Consider the following 21,001-nt stretch of genomic DNA (forward strand, 5'->3'; position numbering starts at 1 on the left):
CTTGGCTTCTTAACCCTCTGGAACCCAAAGCTAAATTAAACTCTCTTTCTGGTTCTGTGACCTTAACAAACATATAAAGTCATGCATGGCAACTCCTCACAGGTTCCAACAATTCAGACATGAGGATCTTTGGAAGGGACTTTACAATGTGCAACACAGGAAATTATGTTTTTTCCATTGTCCTTCTTCCTAGATTGATGTCTTGTTAGAATTTGAAAATTCTGTTTCCCAAGAAATTTTAGGAAGGTCAAGTAATATATATTACAACGCAGCCTGAAAAGTGTCCGATTTCCGATCAGACAACTGCACTTTAAGATAATCTAACATAGGCCTCAATGCAGACATCTGGAAGACAGGAATTCTAATTAATGAAAGGGCAGAAATTTAACAGAACACCTGTTTTGTCTGCTTGCTGGAACTATATTCTTAACAGAAACACTTTTTTCCTGAGGGTGGAGTAAGGGCAGCAGCACACCTGGTTGCTGCCACGCCCCCTCCACCCGCCTCGCTCCCTCCCCTCGAGGCACAGGTGTTTTTATCCTTCAACATTTTTGGCCATCAGCGGGTTTTTTCATAGCAGATTATCCTGATGTCATTATGGAAGCATGCGTGTCGTTTTGTTTTTTTCTTGGAAGGTTGAGGAATTCTGAGGCTACAGTTGAAATAGCTAGAAGTGCAATGCAAGGGGTGCAACTAACTCTTATTTGAAGACAGTGCTTTTCGGGGTCAGACTTCTCTTGGACTATTCCTACAGGTTCCTTGGGTGTCGTGTCCTCCTCAGGAACACAGAAGCTTTGCATTTCTCCGCCCAGATAGATCCACCTGACTCCCAGGCTGGATTCTCCCTAATTTTGTCAAGGTTTAGCTTGTTTTCCAGTTTACTCCAGTACATCTCTCATTTAGGCGACCTCAATCTTCTAGCTATCCACAAAGTTGACTTCCAGTCTCTCAGTAAGTACCAAGCGTCTGGAGAAAGAGATGCCGGTATCTAAGAGCGTTCTCACTGACCTACTGAGCCTTCGTATCCTGTTTCTCTGCAGCACCAGCCGGTCTGTGGATCTACTCGGGGCAATTCCATTCACTAACCTCCAAAACGCCTCTGTCCTCTGTGGCCCTAAGCTCCATAAAGACTGGCTCTGAACTAAATAAAGATGAGCACAGAGAAGGATATTTAGGAAGGTAGTTTTCGGTCAGTAAAGAGCTCTATAAGAGTTCGTGAAGCTAAATATTACTAGCAAAAAACTGCCTTCTCTGAGGCTCGAACTCAGGACCTTCAGATTATGAGACTGACGCGCTGCCTACTGCGCTAAGAAGGCTACAGAGTTTCACTTTTGTCTCTGTCTTACAGTAAGCATTCGCATTCACTATCTTCCACTTGTCCTTGCTTTGCCTTTAGACTGCGAATTCTTGCATTTTGAGGTGTTTGTTTGGGGGCGGGGAAATTTCCACACAGGCATTTTTGAAGAGCTTCACAAGTCTTGAAATTAAGATTTAGGGATGCCTAGTCTCTGGTACTACTTTCAGTCTTACTTTTTTATTTTACTCCATTGTTGTATATCTTTTTTCCTCTCCTGAGTCAACCCTATCTTGTTGGAACAGTGTCTATTATTGAATTCTTAAAGGTATAAACAGCTCACACCAGTCCTGGGAGACCGCAGGACAGGTGGTGCAAATTTGCAGGTCCAATCATGTTGCTTTGGACATTATACTCAAAATGCCACATTGGCACATTATATTAGTATCAGCACATTTTATTGATATTAACACATTATATTGATATTGTGTTTCTTGTTTGTTTTGTTTCTTCTTTTCCATGTCTATGACCTCTGAACCTATTAAGGATCTTATTGACATTATTTCTCTCAATCTATTTTTTTCACAGCCTATATATCATTATTCCTATCTTACTGATAAAGCCAAGGCTCAGTAGCACTAATCACACAGTGATGATTGATAAAGCCAGACAACAAACAAATCAGGGCTCAGCTTTCTTTTTTTGTTTTTTTGTTTTTTTCTTTGAAAATTTCATACAGGTTGTCCTAATTATGGTTATCATTGATGTGATAAAACACCATGACCAAAGCAACTTTGGAGGAAAAGGTTAATTTGACTTACACTTTCTTTCACGTCATGTTTCATCATCAAAGGAAGTCAGGATAGAAACTCAAAGTAGGGCAGAAACCTGAAGGCAGGAGCTGATGCAGAGCCCATGGAGGAGTGTTGCTTACTAGCTTGGGCCCTTTGGTTTGTTCAGCCTGCTTTCTTAAAGAACCCCAGACCATCTGCACTGGGGTGACTCCCCTCACCCGGACACACAAAATATGGGCTGGGCCCTCTCCAAATGATCACTAATTAAGAAAATGCTTGCCTACATCCGGAAATTGTGTAAACATTTCTCAGTGAAGGCTCCCTCTTCTCCAAAGACTCTAGATTGTGTTAAATTGATACAAACCAGGCAGCATACAGGCATACAATGTATTTTCATCATATTCCGCTCCCAGTCCCTTCCTGATTACCCTGCTCCTGAAACACATCTCACTCTGAGTTTCACGAGTTCATACAGGCAACACTTTATAGTCTTCTTTCTCCAGAAGAGAAATTCCTGTTCCAGTATCAGCATAGATCTGAAAGACCTCCCAGAGCAAAGCGAAACACAGCTCCCATTGCCTGATCTAGAGGCACCTGTCTCTAAGTTGCCCCATCCTCACCCTACCCTCCCTCCACTTTTCTTGTGTTTACTGAGTCTCATACTCTGCTTCATCCTCCCGCAGTCTGTCTCAATATTCAAGTGCCAAGGGAGTAGAGGAGGTGCAGAGCTCAGAGGGGTTTCACACCTGTTTCTCACCCAAGCAGGGTTCTGGTTTAATACTGAAACATGGTCATGTTCTCTGAGCATAGCTAGCATCACTGGTAGCGGCTTTGTTTAAGATCTGTGGAATGACAAGGCCAGCCTAATAACCTACATACTGAGCTACAGGACAGCCAAGATTGAGAGAGACCTGACTTAAACAAAATAAAACAAGTAAAAAGGATTTTCAGAATGAAGAATGCTAGCCAGGTAATTTAGAAATATTTAAGAAGAGCACAGTTTCAGGAAAAAAAAAAAAAGTGGACAGAGACAGGGTCTAAAAAACCCTTATCTAAGAAAGAAATGTCACTAGGGAAGAGTAGAAGGGCATTGTCCTCTGAGTGACTGATGGGAACAGACGTTAGCCAGTGCCTTCCATGGAGCTGTAAGTGCCTGGGGAATGAGGCTTGAGGATCCTGGCTTATAAGGCTGTCTGTCTTCTAAGAATGGGAAAGAATGGTTGTATGGACTCATGGAATTAATAGACCATGTCTCCTTTTATGAGTCACATTCCACAGTTGAGAGGAGTTGAGTCAATTGCATGAGATGGGATGGGGAAAGACACAGATGCTAAGGGCAGGGGGGGGGACCTGCAGAAGCTCCTGAAGGTAGCCAGCCCTTAGGAACCCAAGAGCCTCTGCAGCACTCTGACTGTGCTCTAGATGTGAGCTAAGTCACATGGCTGGTGATTAACCCAGAGTCTCATGCAGTTTCTTTGAACAGAGACAGATGTTATAATTTAAAACCACATTGTAGAGGTGGTTGAGAGCACACACTTGCAAAGGGACGGAGTTTGGTTCCCAGCATCTAGTCAGGGCAATCCAATATCTTCTTCTGGCCGCCGTAGGCATTTGCACTCACATGTTCTCAAGTACACATAACATCTACAGAAATTTAAATGAGCAAAACAATATATACAGATATTAAAATATATTGCTTATATAATATAGATATATAAAATATGTCGAAAAAAGCAAACAAAATTTGTGTGTGTGTGTGAATATGTGTATCCAAAAGATAGTAATTTTCTAAAGGACACTTGCATACTTAGGTTTAGAATTCTTTAGGGACTCAGTAAAAAAAAAAAAATTAGTATTTTGTCAGAAAGCCAGACTTCAGCCTGTGAATATAAGGTGGGAAATGGCTTGGAAATCGAGTCAAGAGGTGCCATTGATGAAGTATGCCTGTGACAACCTTTGTCTTATTTATATTCACAAACTCTGCTCAGGAAGCTTAGGAATGAGTGTAGGTCAGGCTTTCAGAAGGAAGAGAGCAGGGAATCATCTGGGAAGAGGCTGGGTAAGAGAGCCAGGCTTGTAACTCTGCTCATCAGACATACTCTCACTTAGGAAAACGCAAGCCATTCTTTAGATCCAAGTTTGATCTTCAAAATTTAAACAAAAGGAAAAGAGAAGAGCTGATGTAGTGGGCTGTGTTTGTAGTCCTGACTGTAGACAGGCAGAGACAGGACGGTGCCTGGGGTTCCCTGGACTAGTCTAGCCTAGTCAGCATTTTACAGGCCAAAGGAATACTGTCCCCAAACAAAAATCAAAACACCAATGGCGACTTAAGAAGGGCATGTTGTTTCTTGGTCTTTACACATGAGCAGACATGTACACATGTGTATATATAAACTGTTTATTTTAATTTTTTTCTTGAGACAGGGTTTCTTTTTATAGCCCTGGCTGTCCCGAAGTCCCCTCTGTAGACCAGGCTGACCTCAAACTCACAGAAATTTGCTTGCTTCTTCCTACCAAGTGCTGGGATTAACAGCATGTACCACCACCACCCAGCTATTATTTATATTTTAATATAAAAGATATGTATGTATGTATGACTTTTATTTGCTTTTTTAACCAGCAAATACACCCTACTTGAAGATACTTACCAGAGGACAATGCCCATGGAAGTCTAGGGCTATAATAGGGCTCCAGACCTTAGTAGGCCCCCAGTCCTTAGCACAACAGACTCCATGGTGGAAGTACTATTCAGGACAAAAACTCAACATGTAGACAGCACTGCCTGCTAAAACAAAAACAGACCTAATCAATCAAAGTCCATACTTCTGGAAAAGGCTCTAAAACTTTGCCTTTTGGCTTTTGTAGTTCTGCTTCTGGCTGTTTTTGTTAACTGAAGTATGTCAACCCATGACATGGTTTTTGTGCTTAAAGGCCCACCATGTGAAAGGTTCGGTGCTACACTTGGATCCTGAAACTCAGCGTGGTCACTGCCGGCTAATGAAGACTTGGCTGAAATTCATGTCCAAGAAGTCTTCTGTGGTGAATACTCCACGACACAGATTGGAGAGGGAAGGACATAAAGAGCATGATGCCGGCACTCATTTCTTCCCTCTCATTCTAGGTCAGTGAATGAGATTTCCATTTCCCCACATTACCCAAAGAAGTTAACTACCCTGCTGAAATGTAATCAAGCTCGCTGTGCCCAAGTTCGCTGTGCACACTAGGCAGAGGCTCACTAGTTTGGATAATCCAGTCGGAGACGCAATTCATGGGGCATGTAGGACGAGGATTTCCGAGGTTAACTTCAGAGGTTTTGTAAGGTGCTCTTCAGCTGTGCGCTCACGGGTTTTCTAACCTTGGATGGGTACTGAATCAATATCCCTGACAGTGTGAAATGACCCGGCAGAGCTTGTGGACCGGCCGTCGGAGACAGCTTGGCTGTAAAAGCAGTTTTGAGTTTAGTGTGGTGCAGTGGCTTGTGACGTTTCTAGGAGCTGTGCGTGACGTTTCACGCGTCGCGCTTTTTTCGAATCCTCCTTTGTTCGGTCTACTTTGTGGTTGTCATCACAGCAAGACCACCCGTTAGGGGACTGGAGTTCAGAGGGTCCCTGGAGAACAGGACCAACGGTGTCTTTTCATAAAAGAACGGCAGAACAGCGTCTTTTCACCGAAGAACAAACGTCTGGGAGGTGGAGGCAGATGCGCTGCGTTGGTCTCCTCAGTTACAGACTCGGAAGTTGAGGGCGACTTCGGAGTCACAGATATTCGTTGTCACCAAAGTTCCTTGTCTCAGCGATGAGTGGCTGCCTTAGACGTCAGGATGAGGAGACTTCAAGCTGGGTCATTCTATCCTGGTAGAAGGGAAATCCAGGCATCGGGTCCTGTAGTGGTCAACGCTGGCTTTGTCCGACCCCGTGTGAATCGCCTTGGGTTTGTCCCTTTGGTCGCCTAGGCTCTGGAGATGCTCAGACCGTAAGTGCCAGACGTAAGTATTTCTTGGGTGACCTGAAAATACTCATTTCAGAATCTCAAGTTTTTGATTCCTTCGCTACTTCATTAAAGGAGGACGGAATGAGCATGGACAACCCCACTGTGTTACCCAAATGTTTTTGGCGGGAGGTTTCCGAAATTCAGTAAAAATAGGAAAGGCTATCAAATTGTCACGTAGGGGCAACGAGGAGAACTGTGCAACAGGCGAACTCCGTTGTGGCCAGAGAGCGGCTTGTCTGTATGACTACTGAGCCGGTAGACTGTGCTGTGACCAGTATCTCTGGGTTCCACAAACTGGTCAGGAATCATTGCAACGAGATATTTGTCAGAATTTTCTTTCTGCTCAGAGAAACTTTCTAGTTAGAACAACGCGAGGTTCATAAAAATTTCCAGCTTCAAGAAATCTTGAAAATCGAAGTAAAGAAAGGCAAGAGAAATGAAAATTCTTAAAAAAAAAAAAGATTTATTTATTTATTTTACATATATGAGTACATTGTAGCTGTCTTCAGACACACCAGAAGAGGGCATCAGATTCCATTACAGATGGTTGAGATGATGTGGTTGCTGGGAATTGAACTCAGGACCTCTGGAAGAGCAGTTGGTGCTCTTAACCACTGAGCCATCTCTCCAGCCCAAAATGAAAATTCTTATTTATTTATTTATTTATTTATTTATTATTAGATATTTTCTTTATATACATTTCAAATGCTATCCTGAAAGTTCCCTATACCCTCCCTCCGCCCTGCTCCTCTACCCACCCACTCCTGCTTCTTGGCCCTGGCATTCCTCTGTACTGGGGCATATAAAGTTTGCAATACCAAGGGACCTCTCTTCCCATTGATGGTCAACTAGGCCATCTTCTGCTACATATGCATCTAGAGATACGAGCTCTGGGGGTACTGGTTAGTTTATATTGTTGTTCCACCTATAGGTTTGCAGACCCCTTCAGCTCCTTGGGTGCTTTCTCTAGCTTCTCCATTGTGTGCCCTGTGTTCCATCTTATAGATGACTGTGAGTATCCACTTCTGTATTTGCCAGGCACTGGCATAGCCTCATCCGAGACAGCTATAACAGGGTCCCTTCAGCAAAATCTTTCTGGGGAAAAAAAACAAACAAACAAACAAACAAAAACAACTGACAAGTACATGTTGTATATCTATAGGGTTAGGTAGAAAGCTGTCATTCGGTTGGTCAGTTAGTTCAGTTGGTTAGAGGGTGGTGCTAATAATGCCAAGGTCTTCGGATATGACCCCCGACAGTGAGGGCCATATGTGATCTGCTTTTAATCTGCTACAAACCCCAAACAGAACTATGTAAATTTGCTGTACAACAAAAAACAGTTTACTTCTCAGAGGCATTTAAGGAATACCACAGGAGGCACCCACCTAGTATACGGAATAGCATCAAGAATGATGTTTACATTCTTACTCTCAAGTTCAGTCTTAGAACAGTGCTGAGGTTTGTAACTTTTTCCCCAGGTAACTTAAAAACCTTGGAGAGTGTAGCTTCAGAAAAGGGTGAACAGAGTCAGTGTCTGAAAAACCATTATCTAAGAAAGAAACGTCGCTAGTCGGAGGGCATTTTCCTCAAAGTGACTAATGGGTACAGACATTAGCAGGTGGCTTCCATGAAACTTTATGTGACAGGTAGGGGTGGGGCGACAACCTTGAGGACCCTAGTTTATGAATCTATCTGCTAAGAATAGGATAGAATGGTTGTATGGAATCATGTAATTAATAGAGCATGTCTCCTTTTATGAGTCACATCCCATAGTTGAGAGGAGTCTAGTCAATTGCATGAGATGGGATGGGGAAAGACACAGATGGTAAGGGCAGGGGCGGGGACCTGCAGAAGCTCCTGAAGGCAGCCAGCCCTTTAGGAACCCAAGAGCCTCTGCAGCACTCTGGCTGTGCTCTAGGTAAGTGAGCTAAGTCACATGGCTGGTGATTAACCCAGAGTCTCATGCAGTTTCTTTGAACAGAGACCGATGTTACAATTGTACAACTATGTTGTAGTGATGGCTAAGAGCACAGCCTTCTCATGAAGAGAAACAGAGTCGGTTCCCAGCGCCCAATCAGGCAGCTCAGAAACACCTGCGACTCTAGCTCCAAGGAATGGGATGTCCTCTTCTGGCCTCCTTAGGCATTTGTATTCATGTACATGAACACACACATAACATAATTTTAAATTTTAAGCCCAAGATAAAAAGGTATAAATATATTTTCACTCTATTGTATACATGTGTGCACATTTAAGAGGCTAGCCGGTCCCTATTGGTGGTCTGGGTTTGTTATTTTTGTTTTTGTTTTGGGATAGTAGTATCTCTTTGGCCTGTGACTTTCTGAATAGCCCCCGTCTGTGCCTCTCAAGACTAAGGATTACAAGCACAGCCCAACATACTTGGTATTTTTTAAAAATTATTTTATTTTTAATTCTGGGGGTCAAACTCTCCTTCTCTGGAAGAAATTCACTACCCTGCTAAAATGTCATAATTAAGCTCACGTTGCCTAAGAGCCGCACTTTGGCAGAGGCTCAGTAGTTTGGATAATCGAGTCTGATATGCAATTCAAGGGGCCTGTGAGACAAGGATTTCCTGAGACAACCTCCCTCGCACACACACAGGTTTTCTAACCTTGGTGAATTACTGGATCAATAGCGGGGACAGGGAATTGGTGAAATCAAAACCCCAGCAGAGCTCTTGGACTGGCAGTCGGGGAACCTAGGGTCCTGATGGCCTGGCGGTAAAAGCAGTTTTAGTGCAGAGGCTTGTGACGTTTCAAGGAGCGGTGTCAGGCCCCACGCGTCGCGCTCTTAAAAATCCTCCTTTGTTCGTATCTACTTTTGTGGTTGTTGCCACAGTAAGGCTACCAGTTAGGGGACTAGAGCTCTGAGGGTCCCTGGAGAAAAGGACCAAGAGTGCCTTTCCAACGAAAGATCCCCCGAAGAACAAACGACTATACATGTAGGCTGATGTGCTACGCTGGCCTCTTCAGTTACAGACTTGGAGATTGCGGGAGACTTCGGAGTCACAGATAATCGTTGTCACCAAAGAGTGGTCGACCCGAAAATATTCACTTCAGAATCCCAAGTTCCCAACTCCTTTGCGACTTCATTAAAGAAAGACCGAATGACTCGGAGGGCATCCCTGTCTCCTCTTCCGGTTCCCACTGAGGCAGATAAAAACCGCCACGAAGTCCCGGGATCCCCAAAACTTCTGGAACAGCTACAGTTTAAGCTGAGAGGAGCTTGGCATCACTGAGACCCAGGACAGGCGTGGAAGAGCCGAGAGGACTCGTCCTTGAGACAGACTAGGGCGCGCTGGTCCTCCACTCTTTTCAATACGCAGTGACTCCACGGACCGCGATAGTGTCCGGAGAGACCACGTCCCGGCGGCCCGGAGCAACGCAGATCTTCTGGGAACAAAATACCCTGCCTCTCCTGAGCCGCTGGTCCGGAATCCCCGCCACTAGCTAGCAGTGCAGTAGAGAGACTTGATCTGGAGGCGGCCTGCCACCCTCCGCATTATCTGAATGTTTTTGGAGAATTGTTTTCTGAAATTGACTAAAATTGGCAAGACTTCAAATAGTCACTTGTGGGTAAGAGGAAGAAGTGGGCTGCGGAACTCGGTCTCGGCCAGATTACAGCCGGCTTGCAGTTTGTGCGTCGACTGAGCGAGTGGACTGGACTGTAGGGCGAGTCTCTGTGGGTCGTACAGACCGAGTTGAGTTGAGTGAGTGCAAGGTGACATTTGTTGCTGTCGTATAGAATTTTCTTTCTGTTTATAGAAACTTTCTACTTAGATAAAGGCAGGGTTTGTACATCTTTACATCTTTAAGAAAATCTTAAAATTTAGAAAAAGAAGACGAAAGTCTTTGTCAACTTTATCATCAAATATCTGTAGAGGTCGTAGGGGTAAGCCTCGCGTCTGGCCGGTTAGCTCAGTTGGTTAGAGCGTGGTGCTAATAACGCCAAGGTCGCGGGTTCGATCCCCGTACGGGCCATATACATTTTAGCTACTATGCTTTGCCTTCAAAATAAAAGATGAAGCGACTGTGACATAGATCTACTCCGTATAGCTGTGTAAGGCATACCAACCTTGACTGTGTTTTCTTTTGATTGATCTGTGCCGTCTAGCTGCGTTCTTATTTTGTGGTTTAGTGTCCTGAAGCACACTTCATAGTTCGTAGAGAACCAGAAGGAATCAATCTGGAAGCAGTGGGAAACAGCAGTGAGTACCTGGGTCTTTCTCCTTGCCACGTTTCCACAGTGTGGCTCCTCTCCAGTCACACTGACTTCACACAGACTTCCTGCAAAGCTGTGTGCATTAGAAGGCTGGGTAATGCTACCAGGAAACCCCAGTCCTGGCCTCTGGCTGTACCTTCATTTCTGTTTTCTGCCTTCTGTTAATCTAGAGACACTGAACGGAGGAACGTCGGGTTCAGAACCCCAAGTCCTTCATCAATGTCCAGCTGCTTGGTGAGGTCCAAAGGATCTTCCAGCCGAGATCTTTCTGAACAGTTTTCTGAACCTGAGTTTTGTCTCTCCCAGCATTCCCAGGGAGCCTAGCAGAGGTCTGTGTTTTGGCGTTTACAACGATCCATTTAGTGAGCTTCTCTGTTACATTATAGAAGGCAAATATCAAGACGATGTAATGTTAAGTCAGATGTTTCAGATATTTCTCCGAAGTTTAGTTAAAGTGCTGTGGATTGAATTGGGGCTTTATATGCTAAGCAAGAACCATGCCACTAACCTACTACATTCCAGTTCTTACATACTTTAAAGCCTGGGATTCATCTAAACAAGCCCCTCTGGGCTGAGTGAGCAGGTTCACTTACAACTGCCCTTTGTTGTGTTTTATAAAAATAAAAAGAAGCTATGGATATGTGTGGTGGCACAGAAGAGGTTCTGACCCAGTGTCTGTGGAGTGAAAGAACAAATTGAGACAAACTTTTATCAAATGCACAGACTTAGGAGTACATGAAGTGGGTATGAGAAACTGGCAAGCGAGTGTGTGCTGAAGGGAGCAAAAGTGTAAGACTTTTTTTTTTTATAAGTCTCTAATTTCCAAAATTGGAAAAGCAGATTGTCAGGCTTTCACTGGAAACATGCTCTGAAAATAACTGGCATCGATCCCACTACATCTCACATGCTAAGCGAGCACTCTACCATTTGAGCTAACCCCCCGACATAATAGGAAATTTTTTGTACAGTCTTTTATGCTTGAGAGTCTCCACTTAGCATTACGCAGGTACCTGGTATAGCTAGGACTCAGGAAAGCATAACAGTGACGGCCGAAACCATAGAACTGAGATTGTTTTACCTCCCCAGAAGTGTAGGGAATGAACTGAGACTCTGAAAGCACAAGGGAAAGTGAGAAAAGTAATACTGTTCCCGCCCGGTTTCGAACCGGGGACCTCTCGCGTGTGAGGCGAGCGTGATAACCACTACACTACGGAAACCCTCCAACCCTCTACCTCTATCCGTTACTAACCAAGATAGAGTAAATTTGCTAAATTCTTATCTGAAAACTACAATGCAAACAAACCAAAGATTAAAAAGCCACATTGGTCAGGCGACATCCTGTACAAGGAAGTTGTGACTTCCACGGAGTGAGAAAGGGAAAGAGCTCAGCGAAGGGAGAAGCTTGTTGTAGGAGTGAAGACTCATCAGTGCATCCCAGGGAAATCTCTAACGAGTCAAACCCAGAGAAGGGAGGAGGACAGAAGAGTCTGATCAACTGGAGACACTTCGAGGAGAACGTTGTAGATACCAGAGAGCTTTTGAGCGACGATCCGCGTGACTCAAATAGTCACAGCATCATGTTAAGGGAAGATGCTCAATTTGTCACAGCGCTTAGAAATGGAAAATTGAGACTAGTAGGGAGGGGGCCAGGTTCCACTCAGGCTGAATGGAGTTTTTGTCCTCACGATGTTGGCGGCGGCAGTGCCGCGTAGCTCCCTGTCGGTGAAACGAAGGAAAAACCCCTATTATGGCGTAGAATGGGTAAAAGATGGACAAAGATGGGGAAAATTCCAGAATGGCAGACCGAGCAGCTCAGTTTAAGGGGGGGAGAGGGGGCCCAAAGATGGTCTCACAGAAAAGGTTCGGACTCAATGTTTGTAAACACAAGCATTCTTTAAATGTGCCTGCGGGAGCCCCGACCAGACTCGACCTCCAGACCCTGTGAGAACCAGTGCCAACCGGAATCCACTAGTTCTTTCCCACTTTCCCTCTGATTCTTTCCTCATTCCTTTGTGTCACTCAGCAAGCTACAGGATCCCTCTTTACCAGGAACCCCACGGCCACCACACTTGCCAAGGATCCAGAGTGGGCGACAGCAACCAAAGAACAGGACACCCACCCAATAAAGACAGGAACAGATAACTTCACCAAGAAACACCTCAAGCATCATAGCTTCTCTGCCAGATGGACAGGCAAGACAATACGCCTTCCCGAGAAGCCAGTAACCCCATTGACACAGGCCTTGAGAAATGCAATATATGCAAAAAAGTGTAAGACAGGGCCTTTAGAATAGTAATTATGAATGTGTTTAAGGACTTTAACCTTTAAAAAGATAAGAAAAATGCCTAACTGAAAAGTATAAAAACACAAACAATTAAATGAATGTGGTAGTTTGAACGGAAGTGGTCTCGATAAGCTCATAAGGCATTCTTTGAAAGAATTAGGACGTGTGTCCTTGTTGGAGCTGATGTGGCCTTATTGGAGGAACTGAGTCACTGAAAGTGGGCTTTGAGGTTTCAGAAGCACAAGCCAGGCCTAATGGCACACACTCTCTGCTTGCTCCTTTGCTAATCCAAAAATAGAACTCTCAGCATCTCCAGCACCAGGTCTGACCGAGTGCTGCCAAGCTCCCCCTTCCTGATAAAGAACTAAACCTCTGAACTGCATCCCATCTCCCACTAAATGCTTTCCTTTATAAGAGTTACCATGGTCGTGGTGCTTCTTCATAGCAATAGAGACCCTGAGACAATGCGATAAGAACAGCATCTCAAGACAGGAAAGCAGAAATAGAATCACTAAAGAAAACCTAAACTGAACTAAAACTGGACATAGAAAATTTGGATGTCAAACAAAACCTCAAAGGTAACCCTCATCAACAGATTACAAGACAATTGAGAGAAATTTAAAACAAAAAACATTAGAGGGAAAACTTCACTCGGATGAGATTAGCCACATCCAAATAGACACAGGAAACAAATAATCCCAGAACAGTAAGTAAAGCAAAAGAGAGGGGGGAACCTCACACCACAACAACAGATATCAGAGATCGTTGATAACAGACTAACAGATTAGAAAACAGAATCCTAGCCGGGCGTGGTGGCGCACGCCTTTAATCCCAGTACTCGGGAGGCAGAGGCAGGCGGATTTCTGAGTTCGAGGCCAGCCTGGTATACAAAGTGAGTTCCAGGACAGCCAGGGCTATATAGAGAAACCCTGTCTCGAAAAAACCAAAAAAAAAAAGAAAACAGAATCCTTCTTTCTACTGAACTTAAGAAATAAATCTCATCATCAAAGATAGACAGCATCTCAGGGTAAAAGGATGAAACCAAGGAAGCAATCTCCTTTTAAAATGAATGGAAATACAAATACAATATACGCAGACACACTGGACACAAGGAAGGTGGTTCTAAGAGGCAAGTTCATAACACTAATCAGTTATCACACACACACACACACACACACACACACACACACACACACACACACATGGAGTGATCTCACAGCAGTAACTTAGTGACACCTGAAAGCTCTAGAACAACAAGAAGGAATAACAGCCTGAGAGAGAAAACAGCAAGAAGTAATCAAACTCCAGAAAGAAGTCAATGAAATAGAAACAAGCAAATACACATACAGAAATAATACAAAGAGTTAATCGAATGAATTGGTTCTTTGAGAAAATCAGTAAGATTGGCAATATTTTAGCAAAATGAATTAAAAGACAGTGAGATGATCTATAATAACAAAAGCTGAAGTGAAAATGGGAACATTACAACAGAGACTGAGGGAACTCAGAGGATCACAAGGACACGCCTTGAAAATCTCTATCCCACCAGATTGGAACGCCAATGAGAAATGGATGAAAAGTTTGATATGTATCATCTACCAAAGTTAATTCAAGATAAAATAAGCAATTTAAACATACCTATAACCTCTACTAAAAGTAAGTCCCTCCCCACCAAAAAAAAAGCAAGCCCTGGCCCAGATGGACTCAGAGCAGAATTCTACCAAACCTTCCAAGAAGAGTAAACAACATTCCTCAAATTATTTCAAAAATAGCAACTGAAATAACACTAATACTACCTTTTACAAAGGTAGTATTATCCCAATGCCAAAACCATGCAAAGACCCAACAAAAAATTTACAAATCAATATCATTTATGGACATAGACAGAAAATTCTCAATAAAAGGTTTGCAAATTGAATCCAAGAACATATAAAGGTTATGTACCATGATCAAAGTTGGCTTCATTCCAGAGATACAAGGGTGGTTCAATATATGCAGATCAGTAAATATAATGCACCACATAGATGGACTATTAAGGACAAGAAATACCTTCATTGATTAGGTGAAGAAAATCCAGCACCCTTTCATGATAAAAGTCCTGAAGAAACCAGGGATGCAAAACACACCCTTCAGTACACTTCAATTTACAGCACGCCACAGCCAACATTAACCTAAATAGAAACTTAAAGCTTTTCCACTAATATCAGAAACAAGATAAGAATGCCCCCTCTTTCTATTCAATGTACTATTTGAAGTCTTAACAAGACCATAAAACTCAAGCAGATCAAAAGGATATGAATAGGAAAAGTCAACATATCTTTATGTGTAGATGACATGATTTTATACAGAAAAGACCTTAAAGACTGCATCTATAGCTGATAAAGTTTCAGTCACTGTTGAAAACAAAATTAACATAAAGAACAGCAGCTCTCCTACAAACAAATGACAAATGGAGAAAGAAATCAGGGGAACAATACCTTTCCCAATATCTCAAAGAAAATATTCTGGAATAACTCTAAGGAGGTGAAAGTGTGTAAATAAAAACTTTAAGATATTGAAGAAATAAACTGGAAAAAGACACTAGAAGATGGAAAGGCCTCCCATGCTCATGGATTGGTAGGATTAATATTGTGAAAATGGACATCTTGCCAAAAGCAATTTACAGATTTAATGCAATACCCATCAAAATTCCAACACAGTTCTTCATAGAAATTGAAAAAATCTTTTAAGTTTATTACATTAAAACAAAACAAAACAAAACAAAACAAAAACCAACCTCAGGATAGCTAAAATAATGCTAAATGATAAAAGAACTGCTAAAAATATCACCACCCAGATATTAAGTTGTATTATGAAGTCATGGTAATAAAAACAGTGTGGTGTCCACACAAAACCAGATGGGTTGATCAGTGGAATTGAAATGAAGATTCATGCGTAAGCTCACACACCTATGAACAACTGATTGCTAACAAAGAAGTAAAAAACACAAAATGGAGAAAAGACAGAATTTCCAACAAATGGTGCTTGACAAACTGGACAGGTGCATATACAAGAATAAAAATAGATCTACATCTATCACCATCCACAAAACTTAACTCCTGATACCCAGAATCTGATAGATTACAGAGTAGGGAATAGGTTTGAATTCATTGTCTCAGGAAAGGACTTTCAGAACAGGACACTGACAGCAAGGCAGTAAGATTAATAAAACCTCTGTACAGCAAAGGGCACCGTCATTTGGCAAAACAGCAGGCTACAGGATGGGGAATGTTGTTTATGATTATGCATCTCACAGTGGGTTAGTATGTACAATATATGAGGAACTAAGCAAAACTGGAACAAAAACTGGACATCAAGAAAACAAATAACCCTATTTTAAAGTGACATGAAACTAAACAGAAGGTTCTCAAAAAATGAAAGACACTGTGGAGAGCTTTTGGGGCCTCTTGGCAGGAATCTGACATTGGCCAAGCACAGGAAATGTGCTTCAGGCAGGAATCTGACTTTGGGCTAGGATAGGGAGGAAGTAGGCTCAGATATCTTGGTCATCCTGATAAGCCCTTAGAAAACAGTGATCAAGGGTGTGATCGTGGGACTTTCTTTATTGCTTTGCTTGCTCCTTGACTATTTGTGTTTATTGTTTTGCTTATTCCTCAACCTAGAACTGTCCTTACTACTTGCATGTAATTAAAATGGTATAAAAGCAGTTTGGGAAAAAATAAACCTACCTTAGCCTCAGAACTGGCTGGGGTCATGCTACAATTTTGTCTTTACTGTCTTTTTTTTTTTTTTTTTCTTTTTAATCCTCACTCCTGCACTGGAGAACCTGTTGATTAACTGAGCTGGCTTGGTCAAGACACAATTTGCAAATGCAAACTACTTTGAGATTTTGTCTTACTTGAGTCAGAATGGCCAAGATCAATAAAGCAAATGGTAGTGAGATTGTGGGTAACACTTACTCATTGTTACTGGGAGTCCAAATTTGTACAGCCACTATGGAAATTGGAAACTGGGAATAGATCTACCTCAAAATCTAGTTAAAACTGACATGGTGTGGTAATGCCTTAATTCCAGAAATTGGGAGGCAGGACAAGCTCTGTGAGTTTGAGGCCAGTCTGGTGGTCTACTTAGTGACTTCCAGGGCAGCAAAGGCTGTGCACAGAGACCCTGTCTCAAACAAACAGGCCAATAAGATCCATTTGTACCACTCTGGGGTATATATTCAAAGAACTCTGTATCTTACAACAGAATACCAGTTCATTTATGTCCGTTGGTGGTTCATTCATAATATTTAGAAACAGCCTAGATGCCTATTAACTGATGAATGAATATGACAATGTGAAAAATTTATTTATACAGTGGAATATTATTCAGCTCTTAAGAGAAATGATATTCTGAAATGTGTAGTTAAATGGATGGAGGTAGAAAAACTAATCCAAGTGGGGTAACCCAGATGCAAAAGACTAATATTACATGCTATCTTTTATGTGGATTTTGCTTTTAAGCTTTTGATATGTGAGCTATGATCTGAAAAAACACAGAGATTAGCTACCCAGTAAAGAACTAGGGTGGAGGAGAGGGTCCCCCAAGGAAGGGGGAACAGAAGATAGTAGCTATGGAGGGACACAGAGGGAATAAACTAGAGTCAAATAGGTACTTGGATGGAAGACAAGGAAAAAGGAGGGAACACGGTGAAGGACAATTAAGGACTTATCCACATCTGCCCTTTCCAGATGCAACAGAGGCTCAAGTAGATTGAGTGTTTTTCTCAGGGTCTCAGAGTTGGGAAGTGTCAAGGCCTGAACTGGGAAGCAGAGGTTGAGTATCAAATACTGAGCTCTTCCTCTGCCCCAACTCCCCTGTCTCTGCCTGGTCTGCACAGTAACTCACTCGTTAACACTCCAAATACCCAATCTCCCAACCTCCACAGCCTTGATTTAGACTGGACTCCTGGTAATGGTCTCCTATCCCAGAGCTGGGTTCTATCCCCCTGGAACTCCACCAGGGTGTTTTCAGACCAAGTTGGCATTTAGGCCCAGGCTGTAGGAGGAAATTCTCCTGCAGAGAAAGAGCAACTGAGTATGTTCTTGCCATTACAGCTTCTGGAGGCAAGTGAGCAAATTGGTTGTTCAGCTCTAGACCCAGAGGCAGCAGGCCCCTTGCCCTGACCAGGCTTCGTGTGTTCCAGCACTTCAGCGAGCAGAGAAGCCTGCGAAAGAGCCGCGTGCCCCGACACTGCTGTTGTCTTACTTGTATGGGTTGGAAGAGTCTTCACCTTGAGGAACCAAGTGAGGTAAATCTGCCGAGTCTATCTCTGAACCTGAACTGGGAGTCCGCCCCCTACCTCGCACTGCCCCTTCCCCCCACCCCCCAGCCCCAACATTCATTCATTTATTCTCACCCTCACCCAGCTGTAGCCTAAAGGTCACTTCCCTTGGTCCCCTGTTCCGGGGCCTCAGACTTGGCCCTCAGCTGTGAGGCACTACTAACTAGGACGAGTCTTGTCCTGATGGGCCAGGCAAGGCTTGCACGTTGCTTCGTTCTTCCGGGGGGAGGTGGTGTTGGGAGGGTGGGGCCGGGCAGTCCAGGACCTTGTTTCACATTCCGGAGCAAAGGACAGGTAGAATCCAGATAGTCCACAGGAAGTGACTCAGGTTAGAAAACGCGACCACTTCAGGATGTTTCAGCCGCCTGGAACCCAAAGGTGTTCGTGGAAGTCGCGAGCAGGTGGCAGGGCTAATCTTTGGATTTTGTGCACCTTCTTCTGTGACTGGGAACATAAAGTAGAAATGTTTCCGCTGGGTTTTGAACCGAGGACTTCTTGCATGTGAGGCGATCATGATAACCGCTACACTACGAAAACTCGACAAGTGACCTAATTTTAACTTCTAATTATACAAAGCAAGACAAATACTGTATAAAGTGTGATGCAGAGGTTATAGAGCCACTCTAATGGAAAGAATCATAAGAAATTAGCGCGAACCAAAAATAAAAATCACGGAAGAGAAGAGGCGAGATCCTGGCAGAGGGAAGGAATAAAAAAATAAAAAAAAAACAAAAACAAACAAACAAACAAAAATGTTCCTCAGGCAGCGCGGCGGAGAGGAGAGCTCAGCGAGAAGGATTCCCGCTGATTCAGTGTAGGGATTCCCGCGTTGAGACGCGTGCGCGTAAAACACACAGCGGGCTGGAGATTGGGAGAGCCTGATCACCCGGAGACTCCTCGAGGAGAACTTGTAGACGCTGGAGAGCTTTTGAGACACCCCAGGCAGGTGGCTCAAATAGTTACAGCAAGCGGTTAAGGGAAGATTGTCAGGGTTGTTTGTTTTTGTATTTGTGTTTGTGTTTTACAGAACTTAGACATGGAAAATTGAGACTTGTTCGGAGGGTGCTACATCCCACTAGGCCGAGTGGAGGTTGGTGCGCGATGCTACAGTACGGTGTGGTTTAAGAGGAAAAGCCTGAATGAACCTGTTTGTACCGAATAAGTTTTTTGTGTCTGTTGAGTTAATCAAATTGAGATGCTCAGAAGCGTTTGTCAAATGAACACATGACAACATGATGTGGATTTGTGAAACTGGAAAGTGAAAATGTGGTGAAGAAGGGCGCACTAACGTTTAGGCTTAGAATGTGAGAAGAAAGCATAAGTTGAGTTCGACTCGTGGTGCGCAAGATAACATAATAATTGGAGGATGTGGGCATCGATCCCACTACCTCTCGCATGCTAAGCGAGCGCTCTACCATTTGAGCTAATCCCCCAAGGTGGAGGAGAGAAAAGCTCTTTTGTCCTTTCTTTAATGTGAAGTGTCTCCAGTAGTCCTTATACAAGATATTTGCCATGGTTAGGGTCCACGAAAACATGTCAGTCAAAACTAAAAACATAGGGTTGAAACTGATGTCTTCTAACTGCTCAAAAGTGTAATGGCTGAACTGAGAGTCTAAATGCACAGGAGAAAGTGATCAAAAGCAACCATGTTTCCGCCCGGTTTCGAACCGGGGACCTCTCGCGTGTTAGGCGAGCGTGATGACCACTACACTACGGAAACACCCACAGCCTCCTAGTTTTCCTAGTTTCAGGACATGCATTCAAAATATGCCTACTTACTGGCTTGTGGTTAGCATTTGTTGTATTTACTTGTATTATGGATTAACTAAATCAAAATAACCAAGGTTGTTGTCCCACTCTATCCACAGCCCTTGGTGAGCCACTCCACTACTGCCTCCTGCACACCGAGATTGCACATTGTCGGTGAATTTGTCCCTCTGTGGCTGGTTTACCTCACTCAACTTCATGTTCTCTGCTTCTTCATTCTAGTGGTTGCAAGTGACAGAGCCTCTTTATAAAGGGCTGAGTAGCATTAATGTTCCATGTATGTCTGCTGTGTTTTCATCTGTCCATTGATGGACAGTAGCTTCATTTTGTATCTTGGTATAGTGGCTATTCCTGGCTGTCAACTTGACTACAATCCAGAATTGGAAGGCTCACCAGTGACCCTTATCTGGAGGCTTGGAGATCTTTATCTGGATCTTGGTATGGAGATCTTGAGCCATAGTGGCTATGGATTCCAGAAGATTAAATCTCCGAGTTTAAGGAACACACGTTTAATCTGGGCTACACCTTTCATCTGGGATTAAGGGTGTGGTGGAACACACCTTTAATCTGGGCTACACCTTCTGCTGGAGACAATATAAGGACATTGGAAGAAGGGAGTCTAGCTCTTGCTCCTTCGCCTGCTTGCTGTGTGAGACTGAGTAACTGCTAGATCCTTGGACTTCCATTCACAGCTGCGACTGAACCATTGTTGGGAATTGGGCTGCTGACTGTAAGTCATCAATAAATTCTTTTACTATATAGAGACTATCCATAAGTTTTGAGACTCTAGAGAACCCTAATACACTTGGTTATTATGAATAATTTTGAATGTGAAGATATGAGTGTCTCAGAAGACAATAATTCATTACCATGAACAGAGCAAACATGAACCCGTGACTGGTGATGTTCTCTATTGCTAAATTTCTAAAGGAATTGTCATACTAGTACCTATAATGACTATAATAATTTAAATCATCAAAACTGTGCAAGCATCCTCTTTTTTCCATGCCTCACCAGCTCTTTTCTATATTTGAGGATGGTTAGCTATTTATGGAGGACTGGAGTAAGGTATACTCATTGGGCTTTGGGTCTCATTTTCTTGGTCACTTATGAGATGGGCACATTTTCATAGATTAGTTTATTGTCTTCTTTGAAAAATGCCTAACTTGATTTTTTTTTCTCTTTTATGTCAAGTGGAGGACTGTGCAAGGTTCAGGGGAGGTTGGGAAGGTGGAGGACTGTGTATGGTGCAGGAGAGGCTGGGGAAGTGGAGGACTGTGCATGGTGCAGGAGAGGTTGGGGAG

The 21,001-nt window shown here is 43.2% G+C and overlaps 1 long non-coding RNA gene and 5 other non-coding genes across 6 annotated transcripts; 2 read left to right on the forward strand and 4 right to left on the reverse strand.

The window, feature by feature from the left end:
• Positions 1–1,243: 1,243 nt before the first annotated feature.
• Trnam-cau (transfer RNA methionine (anticodon CAU)) lies at positions 1,244–1,316 on the reverse strand. Its single transcript has one exon. It is a non-coding gene; the product is annotated as a tRNA-Met (tRNA).
• Positions 1,317–5,679: 4,363 nt separating this feature from the next.
• LOC110308580 (uncharacterized) lies at positions 5,680–19,044 on the forward strand. The gene is made up of 3 exons (XR_002379575.2): positions 5,680–6,073; positions 17,704–17,897; positions 18,958–19,044. It is a non-coding gene; the product is annotated as an uncharacterized LOC110308580 (long non-coding RNA).
• Trnai-aau (transfer RNA isoleucine (anticodon AAU)) lies at positions 10,006–10,079 on the forward strand. Its single transcript has one exon. It is a non-coding gene; the product is annotated as a tRNA-Ile (tRNA).
• On the reverse strand, positions 11,465–11,537 carry Trnav-cac (transfer RNA valine (anticodon CAC)). The gene has a single exon. It is a non-coding gene; the product is annotated as a tRNA-Val (tRNA).
• A 246-nt stretch (positions 19,045–19,290) lies between the features above and the next one.
• Trnaa-agc (transfer RNA alanine (anticodon AGC)) lies at positions 19,291–19,363 on the reverse strand. The gene has a single exon. It is a non-coding gene; the product is annotated as a tRNA-Ala (tRNA).
• Positions 19,364–19,577: 214 nt separating this feature from the next.
• Trnav-aac (transfer RNA valine (anticodon AAC)) lies at positions 19,578–19,650 on the reverse strand. The gene has a single exon. It is a non-coding gene; the product is annotated as a tRNA-Val (tRNA).
• Between the last annotated feature and the right edge of the window lie 1,351 nt (positions 19,651–21,001).

This window comes from Mus caroli, unplaced genomic scaffold (genome assembly GCF_978045245.1).
Source record: "Mus caroli unplaced genomic scaffold, Mus_caroli_1 scaffold_15, whole genome shotgun sequence".
NCBI classification, from domain to species: Eukaryota; Metazoa; Chordata; class Mammalia; order Rodentia; family Muridae; genus Mus; species Mus caroli.